The 19,216-nt window shown below is 49.3% G+C and overlaps 1 pseudogene; it reads right to left on the bottom strand.

The window, feature by feature from the left end:
- The window catches only part of LOC128406031 (procathepsin L-like), a 94,123-nt pseudogene that overhangs the window by 49,750 nt on the left and 25,157 nt on the right, over positions 1–19,216 (bottom strand).

Below are 19,216 nucleotides of genomic sequence, written 5' to 3'. Positions count from 1 at the left end.
GAAATATCTTTGTGAACTTATAATTAAGCATAACCTTTTGTTATGCAATGGGCATAGTCAAGGGGATCAAGAGGGTTATTTTATTTTTATCTCCCCCAGAGGATTTACTAGCACCATAGATTATATCCTAACATCTAATAATGTGCCAGTTAACCGAGATACCTTCAGGATAATTCCCAGAGCTGAAAGTGACCACTTTCCGCTTGAGTTATCTCTGACATCATTCGTTTCTCCTGCCTTTCCTAAATTATTGGATGAAACAGAATATCTGATACTTGGAAATAGAAGGTTAAAATGGAATGCACAGGTCCAAGAAAAAATGATTCAGATCCTGGATTCCCATGAATTTGCTTTATTAAAGGGGGAAATGTTGTTAGAAACAGGAAACATAATCGGACTTTATGAGAACATAATCAATCGAATGCGCCCATTGATGACCACAACTAGTGTGATAAAAAACAAAAAGTTTAAGAGACAGACTTGGTTTGATAAGGAATGTCAGAATAGCAAAAAATGTCTAGCTAGGGAACTTAGAAAATTGAAGTCAAAACAGGATAAGCACAATCTTGCTCTACAAGCTGAGGTAGCCCAATTACGATACAATTATAAATTATTACTTAAAAGCAAGAAACAAATATATTATGAACAACAGTGGAAAGCATTGGGAGATGCAGCACTTCAAAAGGATTCATGAAAATTTTGGCATCTGGTTGTCCAAGGCACAAATGGGTTGGGCTACTCGTTAGAAGCATCTGTCCAAGGAAAGGATTGGTTGACATATTTTACAGGAATATATGGCCCCTGTCCTGACCCACCCCCACAAGTTTACTACACTCAGTTATCAGAACTGCCAGAATGGCCAGACGTCACGCCCAATCAGATTAAGAGGCTAATCGCAAGCCAGCTAGCTAATAAAGCTCCAGGAGAAGACATGATCCCAATGGAGATCTATAAGATAAGACCTGATTTCTGGTCTCCCATTTTTGCAAAACTGTGTTCATACATTAACAGCTCAGGTCGCATACCTGAAGGGTGGAAGTTGAGTATAATTGCCCCAATATATAAAAAGGGTGATAAGAAAAACCCTGCCAATTATAGACCCATTAGTTTGTTAGATGTAGCCTCCAAACTATATGCCAGGCTCCTTCTTGGGAGACTAGAAGAATGGGCAGATACAAATAAGGTGATATCGGAAGTCCAGGCAGGTTTCCAAAGAGGGAAATCCACGTTGGACCAGTGCTTTGTGATGAACTTTCTGCTATGTAAATACATCCATAATTTGAAGCAAAAATTATATGTTGCTTTTATCAATCTAAAGTCAGCTTTTGATACGGTCCCAAGACATGCATTGTGGCAAAAATTGGAAAAGACAAATATAGACCTCCGTCTATTATTTCTCATCAAAACATTATATACTGACACATCAATACAAGTAAAGGTGGATCTGGCTGGCCATCTCACCACTAGAATTAAGACCATTACTGGAGTCAAACAGGGATGCATTTTGGCACCTTTCCTGTTTAATTTTTATATTAATGACATGGTTAAAGAACTGGAGGGCCTACAGTTTGCCCCTGTCACAATTCTCAACCAAAAACTCTCAGTTTTAATGTATGCTGATGACCTAGTACTTGTATCTAGAACCCAGGTGGGCCTGAGACGGCTGCTTTCAAAATTAAGTTCATATTGCACGAGGAATGCTTTATCCATAAACTATGATAAGACGCAGGTCATTGTATTTCGGAAGCATTCTAAAAAGCATGTTTGGCACATGGATGAACACATCATAAACCAAGTAAATACGTTTAAATATCTGGGATTGATTTATTCAGAAACGGCATCTTGGAATACACAGCTATCCAATATTAAATTGCAAGCCTTTAAATCAGCAAAAGCTATTCTGAAATTCGCTGCCTGTAAAGGTGGAAATTTGGTCAACCCAGCTCTATCTGTGTATAAAGCAAAAACAATGGCCCAGATTCTATATGGTGCAGTGGTTTGGAACCCCCACAGAATTATTTTTTAAGAGTTCTTTTAGGTTTACCCAAAGACGTGCAATCTGCCATGGTCAGGTTGGAAACTCGCATGCTGAGCATAGAGAGCCAAATACATAAAATAATTCTCTGTTACTGGTTTAGAGTTCAACAGATGGACAACGCTAGGCTACCCAAAAAAATGCCTGATTGAGCTCTCGAATGGATTACCAGTTAAAAACTGGGTACATCATGCTGCCCAACTGATGGGCAAATATGACCTCTCAGTGACTGAGATTAAAGAACTTCCCTTATATTCCCAGAAAAATATCTTTAAACGATCTGAACTCTATGTGCACATCTACATGCGCCCCATTGTATTTTAAACTTAGAGAGGCCAATGAACACATATCTTATTTTAATGAATTGACTTTTGGCCACCTGGGGCATCTTTCCAACGAGAGTCTTTCATGACACCAGGATTAAACCTCTTTTCCGTAATATCGTACAAAAAGGTATCCGCTCACCAGACTGGCGCGACATAGTCTTGAAACTCAAGCTGCCCACCCGGGAACCTCACCCTCCCTCTCAGCCCAAGCTACCTGGTTTATCTACTCCAGCAACAGAGAAGCATGACCAAAGCGGGCCCAGCCATCTGGCTGCTTTAGAGGAGAGGGACCTTATCTCATCCTATGGTGAGTTGCCATTAGAAGAACAGCAGGAAGTTATAAATAGGCTTGATATACTCAAGCAGCAACTTACACATGTACTTCAAGAGAAAAAAATCTCCTCAAAATCTGGTCATAGTTGTGGAGAGAGGCTCAGAACTCACACGGTTAAGAAGTTCTGAGTGACGTCTCACATTCTGAGGCGGGGTTTAGAACACTGAGGGGAGTGGTTTCCTGTGTTCTCTCAGTGTGTGTTTGCTCCGTTCCAAGAAAGGAGCAAGATGTGCGCTCTGTCGCCAGGCAGGAGATTTATAGCTGTTGTGTTGTGCTAAGGAATAAAGACTTTAAAGATAAGGAGACAGCCTGCGTTTCAGCCTGAGTTATTGCCCTCACACGAACGACGTTCCTGCTTCTGTTCCGCTGTGTTTACGTGCTGCTGAGTCGGAGGTCCCTGGGGGAAGACCAGAGCCACGCAGCGAAGAAGTGTGCCGGACGCCATTGGGTTCCATAGGTTATGGACCATCAGCAATTAAGATAAGCAACGTTCGTGCGTGTGGGGGAAGCCGGCTGAGGAGAAGACTGCAGCCAAAGGCCAGCTGATGAGACGCTGGGAAGGAAGACTGCAGTCAGAGTCGGCTGAGGAGCAGCCAAAGGCCAGCTAAGGAGGCTGGAACCAGTTGGAGTTGTGCCCAGAAGGGAGCTCGCTGGGAAGGATCTGCTGGACCGGGAGGTGCTACTGTACCGTAAGTAGGCCGGGCCCCGGGGCAAGATGGCAGACAGCCATGAATCGTACTCCGTCCCTTTTGAGAGGCTGGACGGCAAGAACTGGGAGGAGTGGAGTAGGAAGCTAAAGGCCTGGCTACAAGCCAAGGGTCTGTGGGAGGCGGTGCAACAGGCCCCATTGCCCCAGCCAGGAGCCGGAGCAACGGCAGCGGAAGTCGCAGAAGCTCATGCCTCGCGCAGAAGGAACCAGAAGGCCCTGGGAGCTATAGTGCTCAGCCTGGAGGGTTCGCAACTGCCATTGGTTGAGGGGCTTGAGACTGCTGTAGAGGCCTACCGTGCGCTGGAGAGAGTGCACCACAGAACAACAGCTGGGGCAAAGATACACACCACCAGGCGCTTGTTTGAGATGAAGCTGCGTCCTGGGGACAGCATCAGGAAGCATGTAACTGAGATGCTTTCTGTGTTCAACCAGCTGAGATTGCTGCAGGTGAACTTCTCAGAGGAGCTGAAAGTTTATATCTTGCTCAGCTCTCTGGACAAGAGTTATGACAATTTGTGTCTAACTCTGGAGTCAATGGATCCGCAACAGCTGACGCTGGAATATGTGACCGGCCGTCTTGGGGATGAAGAAGAACGGCGTATCAGAGAGGGCAAGGCTGGCTCGGGCGGCTCCTCCAGTTGCAGAGGGGCCAGACCAACGGAGTGCTCTGTTCAGGCTTTTTCCGTTCGCCGCTGCTTTGTTTGTAACTCCCCGGACCACTTGTGTCGGAGCTGCCCACAGAGAGCAAGGGAGACAGGGCAGGATGTTTCCAAGGTTGCTTCCCATGGGAACCAGCCGGGTTTCCATGACAACAAGCCCTGCAGAGCAGGCAGGCGTGGGAAACCGCAGAAAGTACGCGCTCCAGAAGGGGAAGAAAACGCTTATCAGCTGTCTGCGTCTATGGCAGTTTTGGACAACAACACCTGCAGCGAAGGCCCCAAGGTCGGGGGCAGCAGGTAGTCGGTTGCTAAGGCAACAAAGAAGGACAACTCCGGAGGGGGGAGGGTCCTACGTTGGGTTGTGGACTCGGCTGCTAATGCCCATCTGGTAACAGCGCCACCTGATGGACAAATGTGGAACTGCAAGGCTGTTTCAACTGGGAAAACAGTTAAATTTGCTACTTGTTCACAGGGACATGTGACTCATTTTGCTAACCTGTTTGTTTCTTTCTTGCAGGCTGAATTGAAGGTCTATTTCGTACCTGAGATAAAACATTGCCTGTACCAAAGTTTCTGCAGCAGGAGGGTGGCCCAAGGTACCAGGAAATGATCTTCTGTGGATATGAGCCTGCGACAAAAGGATGGAGATTCGCATATCCAGAAGGTGATCAGACCAAGCTTCTGGTCAGTAAACAGGCTGAGTTCTTTGAGCAGGATGGTTGGGCAAGGCGCAAAGCGCGCTCTGACGTTCACTCAGATTGTCTGTCTGACTCTGAGGAGGAGGGAGAGCCAGAGCCTGAACCTGCTGGTGGAGACCGGGTCCCGAAACAGAGTAGGGCGTCTCCACAGGTTGTTAAGAGAGTGTCCAAGAGTGAGCCCTCATCTCCTGTGCGCATAATGGAGAAAGCTCACAGACGTGTCAAGTCAGAGGGGGAGTCTTCTGATGAGGAAGACGCACTTGCTGGCCCCAGTGGGTCAGAAGGAATACCCCAGTTTGTGCCCAGGCGGTCATCGCGGGCTACAAAGGGAATTCCACCTGAGAGGTTTCAGGTCACAAATGCGTGGGTTGGTTTCGCACAGTGCGAACCTGAGATTTGTGAGGAAGTTCAACAGGTGCCTAACAACGATGCCAGGAAGGGGCGGAAGGCAATGGGAAAGGTGTTGAACACTCAGAAGTCCTCTCAGAACGTGATTCGAGAGGGGGTGTGGAGAGAGGCTCAGAACTCACACGGTTAAGAAGTTCTGAGTGACGTCTCACATTCTGAGGCGGGGTTTAGAACACTGAGGGGAGTGGTTTCCTGTGTTCTCTCAGTGTGTGTTTGCTCCGTTCCAAGAAAGGAGCAAGATGTGCGCTCTGTCGCCAGGCAGGAGATTTATAGCTGTTGTGTTGTGCTAAGGAATAAAGACTTTAAAGATAAGGAGACAGCCTGCGTTTCAGCCTGAGTTATTGCCCTCACACGAACGACATTCCTGCTTCTGTTCCGCTGTGTTTACGTGCTGCTGAGTCGGAGGTCCCTGGGGGAAGACCAGAGCCACGCAGCGAAGAAGTGTGCCGGACGCCATTGGGTTCCATAATAGTAACCTACTAAATCAAAGGAACGCAGTCATGAAGGGGCTAACACCCCAGAAATCCCTGGCAAATATTGGGACTCCAATAACGGATGATATGGCAGTCTGCCTGGCGGAAGCTCCTCATACTCCGTCGCAACGCAGTCTCCCTTCACCTCTACTAATAGATCTGCAATCAACTACTTCGCCCTTCGTCTTAAAGAGCAATGCGCCAAACACCCCTCATCTTGGAAATCTGTCAATGTCCTATTCTTCTATGCCTGACCTGGAGTCTTCAATCAGTGCGGCCCACTCAGATGACTGTACATCCTCGTCCTTTGCCAGTCAACCTCTTTTGGCAGAACCTCATTTACCCACAACCTCTTCAAGCCAATACATAAACGTTAAGGAAGCCACTGTGCAAAGAGACAGCTCAGGTCTTATTGATGACCCTGTTGGACATATCAATCAAATTACCACCCCTTCGTTACCTTCGGCAATTTCACGCCTGGTGCTGTCTCAGACCCTTGGCAATGCCTCTCCCACCAGTAACCAGAGTAACTGACTAGCACATAGTCCCTCTTCAAACTGCTTTAATGTGCTATCCTGGAATGTGGCGGGATGGACGTCCAAACAGGATGGCGGGGATATGAAAGAGTTTTTAGCGAAATTCTAGATTATGGGTATACAAGAGACCTGGTGCCTAGAATCATCACCCCCCCATCCCTACCGGGCTATGACGCCTTTGTGATTCCTGCGACCAAAACACATTTGTATGGGCGCCCTAGTGGTGGCCTGGTAACATTTGTTTCGCAGGAGCTTCAACTTAATATCTCTCCTCTCTTTTGGTTAGAGAGTAATTCCATTCAAACTTTACATTATCACTAACAGCTCGGTTGGGGACTTCATATGTGTAAACTTGTACAATCCATCTACCTCCTCCCCTTCTCATTCAAATCAGTTTTGGGAGGATTTAAGATTTATCCTCGATAAATCGGTGGCTGAATTTCCAAAGTCAGAGATCTTTATAATGGGGGACTTTAATGCCAGAATCGGAGCAGATATAAGCTCATTCACCCATAAGTCGCAATTATTCATAGAAGAGGAGTGGTTTCCTACGTGGAATTCACATGATAAGACCATCAATAGGGCTGGCATCATACTACTGGAGCTTACCATAAACTGCGGGCTGCACAGCTTGCATGGCACACCCAAAGACTGGTCCGGGGGATTCTATACTTTTCTAGGTTCGAGGGAGGCAAGCGTTATAGACTACATCTGGTCCTCCTCGGCATTTAATGATAAGGCATATTGTTTCAATGTGTTCAACAGAACCGAAAGTGACCACCTTCCAATCGCCATCTCCTTCCCCCACACACAGCTGGGGCTTCCCAGCTCATTCCACCTCCAGGACCCACTGATCTTAGCCCCCGGACGTAAGAAGTGGGATATCTATCTGGAGCAAGACATAAAAGTCCTCCTAAATTCCCCTGAGATCCTAGCCTTGAAAGCTCAGCTGTTAACAACGAATGTGAATCATTTCTCAACTTTCCAGCAAATTCTAGCCTACTTGCTTCCTTCACTCACGAAACCTCCCCGAGCGATTCTAACCTGGAAGAATCAAACTTGGTTCGACCAAGAATGCAAACAGTGCAGAAGTTGGCTTAGATTTCTTCAGTCTGATATGAAATCAGACAGCTCCCAGAGCAAAATCAGGGAGTTAGCCCAATTCCGTTCATACTACAAGAAGTTGCTTCAACATAAGAAATTGCTCTTTGCGAAAGAACGCTGGACGGCCCTGTCAGTGGCCATTAAAACCCGTGACGACAAGAAATTCTGGAATTTAATTAATGCTGGTTCAAGACCCCACTCATTCATCGTTAATAATATCACAGCAGCCAGTTGGCACTCTCACTTTGCTCAGCTGTATTCCGCCCCAGATCCTGAAGTAAACGTAGTCTCTTCTCTTCCAGCATCTGCCTTGCCCACCTGGGAACCAGTTTCCCCAGAGAGATGTTTACAACTAATTAGCATGCTATCAGGGGATAAATCCCCGGGGGAGGATATGATACCACCTGAGGTATTTTTATCGAACCAGACGTGGTGGGCCCCTATTTTAGCATCTCTCTTTACCACTATTAATGCTACTCTTAAGATTCCACCTAACTGGAAACAGAGCATAGTCATCCCAATACATAAATAGGGGGACCCACAAGATCCGCGTAACTATCGACCTATTAGCCTGCTGGACATATCATACAAGGTTTACTCTAGATTCTTGTTAGAGAAATTGATCGAGTGGGCAGAAGAAACAAAGCTATTCCATCCGGAACAGGCTGGCTTCCGTAAAGGTCATAGTACATCTGGCCAATGTCTTGTTCTATTTACATTGATTGATAAATACCTAAACAGGTTCAACTGCAAACTACACGCGGCTTTTGTGGACCTGACCTCCGCTTTTGACTCCATCCCTAGAGATAGGCTATGGCAGAAGCTTAGTTACAACAACATAGATAAGAGACTCCTCCACCTTCTTATGGAAATTCATAATGACATATCGGCCAGAGTAAAATTTGGCCCTCTGGGAGCTCTTTCTGATTCTTTCCCTCTGAATAAAGGGGTCAAACAGGGCTGCCTCTTGGCCCCTTTTCTATTTAATTTCTACATTAATGACATCGTTACAACCATGAAGGCCCTAAACCAATCTGCCCCCTCTTTACAACAGATTAAGATCCCCATATTACTCTATGCGGACGACATGGTGATACTGTCTTTAACCAAGCAGGGCTTAAACAACATGCTCAGAGGGCTCATGACATATTGTGACACCAACTCCCTCAAAATCAATTTCGCCAAAACCAAAATTCTTACTTTTGGCACGAAAACTCGGAAGCCATTCTGGAATTTTGAGGGCCACTCTATTGAATATTGTTCAGCATTCAAGTATTTGGGCATCACTTTTCAGCATGGGCTTAGTTGGTCAGCTCACCTAAATATGACCATCCTGTCTGCCCGTAGAACCATCAAAGCCCTGGAGAAATTCTTCTATGCAAAAGGCAGCCAGTTGGTTCCTCCAGTCAGAAAAGCATTTATCAGCAAAGTCCTCCCGATGTTACTGTATGGGGTTGAAATCTGGGGGTGGAATTTAAAAACACTACAATGGCTCGAGATTCTACAAAACTCTTTTGCACGAAAGTTACTGGGCCTCCCCAAGGGCTCGGTTGCTGCACAGTTAAGAACAGAACTGGGCCTCCCCTCTATTGTTGTGAGAGCCCACATTAGAATAATTAGTTTTTATTGTAAATTAATCAAAGCCCCAGGCTCCCTACTAGCCAGGCAAGCCTTTTTAACTTGTGCTCATAACAACAAATGGTCCAAGGCCATGGAGATTATCACGGCACGCTACTCCCTCCCAGATCTTGACACGCTGTCATCTTGGGACCATCATAATATCCGGGCCTGGATTCTTACAAGAGACGAGGCCATGGACCGGGCACAGTCCACCACAGCTCGCCTCTCCAAGTGGCTCCCTAAAGTGAAAGTGGTAAGATCACTTGCCAACTACTTGATAGACCTGACGGAGCCCAATTTGAGAAGAGCGTTTACCATGGCCCGTTTCCATTCTATACCCACGGCCTTCTTGCAGGGGATTTGCTCGCGTGAGTGTTGGGAGGACCGCTCCCTCTCCTGCCAACTCCATCCGGCCTAGGGGGCGGGGCCTGCACTCACCGCCACAGCATAAGAGGCCTGAGAGAGGCCTCCGGGACACGGCTGCTGCTGCTTGTGTGAGTGCTGGGAAGACCGCTCCCTCTCCTGCCAACTCCATCCGGCCTAGGGGGCGGGGCCTGCACTACCACTACAGTTTAGAGGCCTGAAGCAGCTACCGGCAGCAATGGACAAAATGGTTTTAAATGTTTTAACCGCTTTTAATTTGCAGCACCTTAAATGGTGGTTGTTGTTTTTTATAATATTATATTATTTCATTATTTTATTTTTGCTTGGGGTGGGATAAGCATTTAGTCAGCACTATTGTTTCTTGCTTTGTTTTGTTTTGTTCTGTTTTGTTTTATTATTATTATTATTCTGTTAAATTATTATATAGTTTGTATTTTGCTTTTTAAGGGGAAGGGTCATGGCTGCCTGGTAGTGGGCCTCAGCCAATAGATTGGGTGGGGCAGGTTCCACAGGGGGGGATGTATTGGGACACCCGATCTCAGTGATCACGGGCAGGAGGAGGAGTTATGCTAAGTCCAGACCATGTCATTACCAAGGAGGCTGGTTTAGTCGTTGTTTGAGGACTATCCCTGCCTCCAGGTCTGGTCCTGACCGGAAGGATACAGTAATCAGCAAGGGAAACCCACATGACCTGAAAGTGTTGCTGTGCAATGCCAGGTCAATGATGAATAAAACCACTGCCATCCACGACCTGATTGTGGATGGAGGATTTGACCTGGCATGTGTGACAGAGACCTGGTTGGATGAAGCAGATGGGCCTGTCCTTGCCGCTGCTTGCCCACCAGGTTTCTCTTACGCACAGCAACCCAGGTCATGTGGGCGGGGAGGGGGGGTTACAGTGATTTTTAGGAAGTCATTAGTCTGCACCAGGCGTCCTATTGGGAAGACCCAGTTTTCTGAGTGCATGTCCTGGAAGTTGGGCAATAGGGGCAGTATAGGATTCCTACTGGTGTACCGACCTCCCCGCTGCACCAAGGATTCCCTGCCCGAGCTGCTTCAGGTCGTGGCAGATATGCTCCTGGAGACACCTAGCTTGGTTGTCCTGGGGGATTTTAACATCCATGCCAACACGACCTTACAAGGGGCCGCTCGGGACTTCGTGGAAAGCATGGCCTCCATGGGGCTGTCCCTGAATAAGTTTGGCCCAACTCATAGCCGTGGACATGCCTTAGACTTGGTGTTCACCTCTATGGATGTTGGTGATCTGACACTAACTAAAAGCGAAACAAAAGAAGTGCCATGGTCAGATCACTTCCTGGTGCAACTGGACTTCTCCGCAACCCTTCCCCTCTGCAGGGAGGTGGGACCGATTCGGATGGTCCGCCCCCGCCACTTAATGGATCCAATTGGCTTCCAGAGAGTGGTAGGGGATGCTTTATCCCAAGTTGATGGCCTTTCAGCTGATTCCCTGGTGGCACGCTGGAATGCGGAGTTAACCAGGGCTATTGACTGTCTGGCTCCGAAGCGCCCTCTCCGATTGCATGGAGTCCGGACTGTAGCCCCGTGGTTTTCCCCGGAGCTGAGGGTGATGAAACAATCGTTGAGACGGCTAGAGTGCCGGTGACGGAAAACTCATTCTGAATCAGACCGGACACGGGTTAGAGCTCAACGTCAAGCCTACCAAGTGGCAATGGCGACGGCGAAGAGGGCCTTCTTCGCCGCCTCCATTGCATCTGCAGAAAACAGCAGCAGGAGACTTTTTCAGGTGGTTCGCAATCTATCGGAACCACCTGTACCACCGGGGCCTGGTAGGGACCCCAAGATCTCCTGCAATGCTTTTGCAAAGTTTTTTGCAGATAAAATCGCTCAGATTCAGAAGGAGGTAGACTCCACCGTGGGAGCAGGGCCAGGGCGGGAGAGTGCTAGAGTTCTGTCTGGTCCTGTTACATGGGATCAATTCCAATCTGTTACCTCTGAGGATGTGGACAGGCTGCTTGGACAAGTGAAACCGACCACCTGTCTCCTTGATCCTTGCCCATCCTGGCTGATAAAAGCGAGCCGGGAAGGGCTGGGCGATGGGCTCTGCGGGGTGGTGAATGCTTCCCTCTGTGAGGGAGCCTTCCCAGACCCGCTGAAAGAGGCGGTCATTAAACCGCTTCTTAAAAAAACATCTTTAGACCCGGCCAATTTGGCCAACTATCGCCCAGTCTCAAATCTGCCATTCTTGGGCAAGGTGATTGAGCGGGTGGTTGCTGAACAACTCCAAGCACGCCTGGAGGAAACGGACCATTTGGATCCCTTCCAATCGGGATTCAGGCCTCACCATGGGACTGAAACTGCCTTGGTCGCGCTGGTTGATGATCTCCGGCGGGCTAGGGACAAAGGTGAGAGCTGTTTCCTAGTTCTGCTGGATCTCTCAGCGGCCTTTGACACCATCGACCATAACATCCTTCTGGACCGTCTAGAGGGGCTGGGAGCTGGGGGCACTGTCATACAGTGGTTCCGCTCCTTCCTCCTGGGCCGTGTCCAGAAAGTGGTGGTGGGGGATGAGTGTTCAGACCCCTGGGCTCTCACTTGTGGGGTGCCTCAGGGTTCTGTCCTCTCCCCCATGCTTTTTAATATCTATATGAAGCCGCTGGGAGAGATAATCAGGGGGTTTGGACTGGGTGTTCATCAGTATGCAGATGACACCCAGCTCTACCTCTCCTTTAAATCAGAACCAGTGAAGGCGGTGAAGGTCCTGTGTGAGTGCCTGGAGGCGGTTGGAGGATGGATGGCGGCTAACAGATTGAGGTTGAATCCTGACAAGACAGAAGTACTGTTTTTGGGGGACAGGGAGCGGGTTGGTGTGGGGGATTCCCTGGTCTTGAATGGGGTAACTGTGCCCCTGAAGGACCAGGTGCGCAGCCTGGGAGTCATTTTGGACTCACAGCTGTCCATGGAGGCGCAGGTTAACTCTGTGTCCAGGGCAGCTGTCTACCAGCTCCACCTGGTATGCAGGCTAAGACCCTACCTGCCCGCGAACTGTCTCGCCAGAGTGGTGCATGCTCTAGTTATCTCACGCTTGGACTACTGCAACGCGCTCTACGTGGGGCTACCTTTGAAGGTGACCCGGAAACTGCAATTAATCCAGAATGCGGCAGCTAGACTGGTGACTGGGAGTGGCCGCCGGGACCACATAACACCGGTTCTGAGAGATCTGCATTGGCTCCCAGTACGTTTCCGAGCACGATTCAAAGTGTTGGTGCTGACCTTTAAAGCCCTAAATGGCCTCGGTCCTGTATACCTGAAGGAGCGTCTCCACCCCCATCGTTCAGCCCGGACACTGAGATCCAGCGCCGAGGGCCTTCTGGCGGTTCCCTCATTGCGAGAAGTGAGGCTACAGGGAACCAGACAGAGGGCCTTCTCGGTAGTGGCGCCCGCCCTGTGGAACGCCCTCCCATCAGATGTCAAAGAGATAAATAATTACCTGTCATTCAGAAGACATCTTAAGGCAGCACTGTTCAGGGAAGTTTTTAATATGTAACGCTGTACTGTTTTTAACACTGATTGGGAGCCGCCCAGAGTGGCTGGGGAAACTCAGCCAGATGGGCGGGGTATAAATAATAAATTATTATTATTATTATTATTATTATTATTATTATTACTTTAAGACCCCCATTACTCAGCGTCTATGTCCATGCACAATGAATGAAGTAGAGGACTTCATACACTTCTTTTTCTACTGCCCTATGTATGAGCTAATAAGAACTAAGCTCCTCCTCTTGATCCCGCCCACCATCACATCTAAGGAAGACTGTTTGAAATCGCTTCTTGTGGACGCAAATCCCCAAATTTCACGTGGGGTGGAAATCTTTATAGTGCAGGCTTTGAAACTCAGGGCTACACTGACTGGGTAGTGTGTCCCAGACCTGGACCTGTTTTAATTCTTTGTATTACCTTTTTAACCTAATGTGCCGAGCCTATTTTGGGGCCATTATATGTTTTATATACATCTGCATTTTAGATTCCCGGCGCTGGCAACTAAATTTTTACATTATTGTTTTAGGGTAATTTAAATGTCACAATGCCAGTAATATCATTTGAATTTTGTTAGGTTGCTTCTCTCTAGCATGTTTGTCTTATCCTGCTATGGCTGTATGCTAATGCAATAAAGGTTTGATGATGATGGTTTGATGATGATGATGATGACGATGATGACTGTGATGGGATGGTGAGCTGCTTGTGCGTAAAATCCTAGTCCCTCAGAGTTTGGCTAAGTCCACAAACCTCTGTCTGTGACGGAGCTCCTTAAGCATGGCTTCATCAGTCGCTCGTTGAATCGGACAGTGGGCGTTTACGGAACTTCTTCCAGCATAAAAGCTCCTTAACGGAAACGCGTCTTCTGGACTCTCGGCGTGACAGTTTCCGGCGAGGAGTGGGTGTCCCTACAGGAGGTCCTGAAACCTCCCCACTGTTCTCGCTTGAAGTGTCTCTGAGCCCTCCCTCCGACTCACTTTCCCTTGGAACTCCACTTCTCCCCCTGCTGGTCCCCTCCTCAGCTGAATGGTCTCTCTCACCCTCCGTGAGCCCCTTCACCTCCTGCGTCTCAGATGGCAGTTCCCTGACATCCACCTCCCCTCCAGGGCCCCCTTCACCCCCTTCCCTCCCCGCCTCTGCGGGAGGCGAGGGAGCAAAACCCCTGAAGGAACCTCCCTCATCTTCCGAAGTTTCGAACACTTCCCTCCACCTGTTGCTGTTTCCGGTTTCCAAGTACTCCTCCTCATCGGAGTCTGCTCCTTCTTCCAACTCCGATTCCCTGAATCCTTCCAGTTCCTCCTCATCGTCGGTGGTGCCAAAGTACTCCCTCCGGAACCTCGCTACTGGCTGAGGTTTCCTGGGGAACCTTTGGTGAAACGTTTCGATCAAGATCTCGTCACGGACCTCCTCTGCCGTCACCCAGGTGTTTTCCGACTCCGGTTCCCCTTCCCACGCGACCAAATACTCCACCTGATTACCCTTCCACCTGGAGTCGATGATTTCCGCCACATGGTTGCTGCTTTCCCTTTCTTCTATGGCTGGCCCCCGTGTGGATACCCCTTCACCTTCCCCCCTATATGGTGACAGTAATGACCTGTGGAATACTGGGTGCAGTTTCATGTGGTTCGGTAACCGGAGTCTGAAAGCCACTGGGTTGACCTGTTGGATGACCTCAAATGGTCCCAATCTTTTGGGTCTCAATTTCTTGCAACCCCCCTTGAACGGCAACCCTTGGGTTGATAGCCAGACCTGACTCCCCACCCTAATGGTTTCACCTTCCCTTCTGCTCTTGTCTGCCTGCCTCTTATATTCTTCTTTGGCCCTTTCTAAGTTGAGTTGGAGTTGACGATGGATCGCTTCCATCTCTTCTACAAAATGTTCAGCGGCCGGGACACTCCATCTCTCCCCTCCTTCCCCTGGAAACGCCCTGGGGTGGCACCCATAATTAGCCAAAAAGGGGCTCATCCCGGTGGACACATTCTCTGCATTATTGTAAGCAAATTCCGCTAGCGCCAACTTTTCGACCCAATCGTTCTCTCTGTCATTGACATAACACCTCAGGTATTGTTGGAGGATACCGTTTGCCCTCTCCGCCTGCCCATTGGTCTCAGGGTGCCTGGCAGTCGAAAAGTTGACCTCTACGTGCAACAAGCTCATAAGTTTCCTCCAGAATCTAGACGTGAACTGTTTCCCTCTGTCGGAGACCACGCTCAAGGGGGCGCCATGCAGCCTAAAAATATGTTCTACAAACAATTTCACTGTCTCTTCCGCCGTGACTGCATGTGAGCAAGCTACAAAGTGACCCATCTTAGTTAACAGGTCTACTACGACTAGTATGGCGGTTTTCCCCTGGGATTTGGGCAGATCAGTCATAAAATCTATCGATACCGCCTCCCACGGTCGTTCTGGTGTGGGTAACGGTTCTAATAACCCCGCTGGCGCCCGCCTTTCTCCTTTGGCTCTCTGGCATTGGTCACACCTTCTCACATACTCCCGTACATCCTCCCTCACCTTGGGCCACCAAAACTCCCTGGTCACTAACCACATGGTCTTGTGTTGCCCAAAATGCCCCGCTGTGGGGTTGTCGTGCAGCTGTTTGAGTACTCTCCCCCTCAATTCCCCTTCGGGTATATATAGTGCCCCTTTGTAATACAATGCCCCGTTTCTTTCTTCAAAACCTCCGGGGTCTTCTCCCTCTCTCCTTAAACCTCTGAGCTTATCCTGGGCGTATTCATCATTTACCGTTCCCTCTACCAGTTCTCTTTGCCCCACCCAGGCCGCCCCACACACCCAGTGGTCCTCTGGGATAATATGTCTCTCTTCAGGCGCTCCCTCCCCCTCCAAATATTCTGGTTTGCGTGAGAGAGCGTCCGCTCTAATGTTTTCTGGACCTGGCACATAGCAGATTTCAAAATGGAATTTGGAGAACTCCTGGGCCCACCTCACTTGTCGTTGGTTGAGCACCCGTGCCGTTCTCCAATACTCCAAATTCTTGTGGTCCGTACACACTTAGTAAATGTCAATTGGTAAATGCCAATTAGTAAATGTCTCCATCTCCGGAACGCTTCGTGAATGGCGAGTAGTTCTCGGTCATATACGGTGTAGTTCCTCTCGGATTTGTTCAGCTTACGCGAAAAGAAGGCACACGGTCTCCATTCCGACTTATTGCTCCCTGGCTGAAGCAGCACCGCCCCCACCGCCCGGTCTGAGGCATCAGTTTCCACTCTCATGGGTTTTTGTAAATCCACATGCAGGAGCTGTTCTTCCGAAGCGAATGCCCTTTTCAATTCCTCAAATGCTTGCTCCGCCTCCGCCGTCCAAACGAATTTCTTCTTGCTGCTTAGACAGTCCGTGATGGGAGCCGTTAAGTGGGCAAAGTTCTTGATGAATTTACGGTAAAAGTTCCCAAACCCTAAGAACCTTTGCACATCCTTTTTCGTTTTCGGTGTCTTCCATTCCAGCACCGCCTGGACCTTGCCTGGATCCATGGCTAATCCCTTGTCTGATAAGCGGTACCCCAGGAATTCCACCTCCTTGGTGTGAAACTGACACTTCTCCAATTTCACCCACAGCTGGTTTGCTTGCAGCTGGCTCAGCACTTCCCTGACATCCTTTACATGCTGCTCCTCATTCTCCGAATATATCAGCACGTCATCGAGGAAGGCCACGCAATTCTGGTAAAGCAAAGGTCCCAGGACATGGTTCATGAGCGATTGAAAACAGGCGGAGCCTGATTGCAATCCGAATGGCATAACGAGATATTCAAAAGCCCCCAAAGGGGTGAACATGGTGGTTTTCCATTCATCCCCTTTCCTTATTCGTATCAGGTTGTATGCCCCTCTCAGGTCCAGTTTCGTGAATATCTTTCCCTTCCTCACCCTGGTCAAAATGTCATCAATCCTGGGCATGGGGAAAGTCACTGGTTCTGACACGGCATTTAGCCGCCGGTAGTCCACTACAAGCCTGGGTTTATCCGTGTTTTTTTTGTCCACAAAAAACACTGGGCTCCCCCCCACCGCTCTGGACTCTCTGATGAAGCCCCTCTTCAGGTTTTTATCAATAAACTCCCTTAACTCCTGCATTTCCCTGTCTGACATGGCGTACAGCTTGCCCACTAGGAGCTGGGCCCCAGGGACCAGGTTAATTTGGCAGTCAAAGTCTCTATGCGGTGGTAGTTTATCTGCTTCCCTTTCGCTGAAGACCTTGCTCAGGTCAGCGTATTGTTTGGGCACCTTCCCTTTGTCCGCCACTTCCGTCCCTGCTAGAAAGGCTTTTGCCCCTTCTGGCACCTTTCCTTCTCTGCAGTGTTCCAGGCAATGTGCTGACCCAAAGGAGACCACTCTCTGATGCCAGCCCACTAGCGGGTCATGCAACGCTAGCCAGCTCATTCCCAAAATGACGGGAGCCCCTCCCAGGGTGGCCACATTGAACGCTATCCTTTCGGTGTGCCTGGCCACCCTCATAACCATTGGGACGGTCTGTAGGCTAACTTCTCCTCCCAACAGCTCCCTCCCATCGATCGTGGTCACCTGCAGGGGGTTGCTTAAAGGGAGTATCTGTATCTGGTGTTCGGCTGCAAACTCCTTACTCATAAAATTACAGGAGCTGCCTGAGTCCAACAGCGCCTTTGTCTTTAGTGGGTATCCGTTCGCCAGCTCTAGCAACACCTCTATTACTAGGGCTGGTCTTGGAGGTTCCGGAGTGGGCACTTTTACTGCTCCTTGGCCTGGCTGCAGTGCCCTGACGGTGGCAGCCAGGCGTTGGCTTTTACTGGCTCCTGTACTCCCTCCTCCTTTCCCCCAACAGCTCCCGCCATCCCTTGCCATTCCTTTCTTTGCGGGCAGACTCTGGCAAAGTGACCTGGCTGCTGGCACAGATAACATTTCTTGGCGCTCTTTTCCTCCTTCTTCCTCCCTTCACTGGGATTTGAAACTGCGCGCGCGCGCGCTGTTCCAACTTCCATCGGCTCTCCTGGCGGGAAACTCGGCTCTGGAATCTCTGGAATGCGGAAATCCCTCCAACGCTCTCCTTTCCCCTCCCGCTTCTCCAAGGCTCTTGCCTCCTGGCGCGCTCCAATGGTCAGCGCTGATTTGGTCAGCTGGTCCATAGACTCCGCCCTGGGCGCTCGGGAAAGTTCGTCTTTCACCGCCGAAGAAAGCCCCTCTTCAAAGAGCATTTGAATGGGTTCCGCCGATAGGTCCCACCCTAATTTATGTATCAACATTGTAAACTCAGTCCAGTACTCACGAACCGATCGGCTACCCTGTTTGCAAGCCATCAATTGTCTGCGCACCAGTCCCTGTTCAATCTCGCTGGAAAACATCAAATCCATGGCGCGAAAAAACTTCCTCGTGTCCTTCAGCATTTCACTATTCCCTGCCATCAGGGGTCTAACCCAGTCTCTCGCCCCCCCTTCGAGATGGCCAATCACAAACGCCACTCGCGATGCCTCGTCGGGAAAGTCGTTAAACTGCAGTTCGAGAGCATACTGCATCTCTGTCCTAAAGGCTTGGTAGTTCCTGGGGTCCCCCCCAAACTTCTGCACCAAACCTGGCATCTTTCTTGCTAGTGTAGCGCCTTTTGCCTTTTCTGCATCCTGCGCCCTCCTTTCCTCTAGCCTCGCCGTTTGCAGTGCTAGCTGGACTTCCAACACCCTGTACCTTTCTTCCAGGCTTGGACCCTCTCCAGCTCCTCCTGCTCCCCCGGCTCCGGCTGGGTTGCTCATGATGCCTCTCTGCACAAGCTGCTTTCAGGGACTGTCCGATTGCTGTGATGGGATGGTGAGCTGCTTGTGCGTAAAATCCTAGTCCCTCAGAGTTTGGCTAAGTCCACAAACCTCTGTCTGTGACGGAGCTCCTTAAGCATGGCTCCATCAGTCGCTCGTTGAATCGGACAGTGGGCGTTTACGGAACTTCTTCCAGCATAAAAGCTCCTTAACGGAAACGCGTCTTCTGGACTCTCGGCGTGACAGTTTCCGGCGAGGAGTGGGTGTCCCTACAGGAGGTCCTGAAACCTCCCCACTGTTCTCGCTTGAAGTGTCTCTGAGCCCTCCCTCCGACTCACTTTCCCTTGGAACTCCACTTCTCCCCCTGCTGGTCCCCTCCTCAGCTGAATGGTCTCTCTCACCCTCCGTGAGCCCCTTCACCTCCTGCGTCTCAGATGGCAGTTCCCTGACAATGACTTTTGCACAACTTCGAAAAGCTTTTACAGAGCTATGACTAAATACAATAAGCTCTGCTTATAGAGATGGGAGACACAGAGGCATACCAAAAAATGAACGTGTTTGCATTAGGGGATTTTCTGAAGTAGAGGACCTTATGCATTATATCTTGCACTGTCCTTTATATAATGATGCAAGAAAAAGATTTTTAGTACCTATAATGACAGGGTCCCCTGGCCAGAACCCCTTTG

Source organism: Podarcis raffonei, chromosome W (genome assembly GCF_027172205.1).
Source record: "Podarcis raffonei isolate rPodRaf1 chromosome W, rPodRaf1.pri, whole genome shotgun sequence".
In the NCBI taxonomy this organism is placed as follows: domain Eukaryota; kingdom Metazoa; phylum Chordata; class Lepidosauria; order Squamata; family Lacertidae; genus Podarcis; species Podarcis raffonei.
This window is presented reverse-complemented; position numbering and strand designations above follow the sequence as displayed.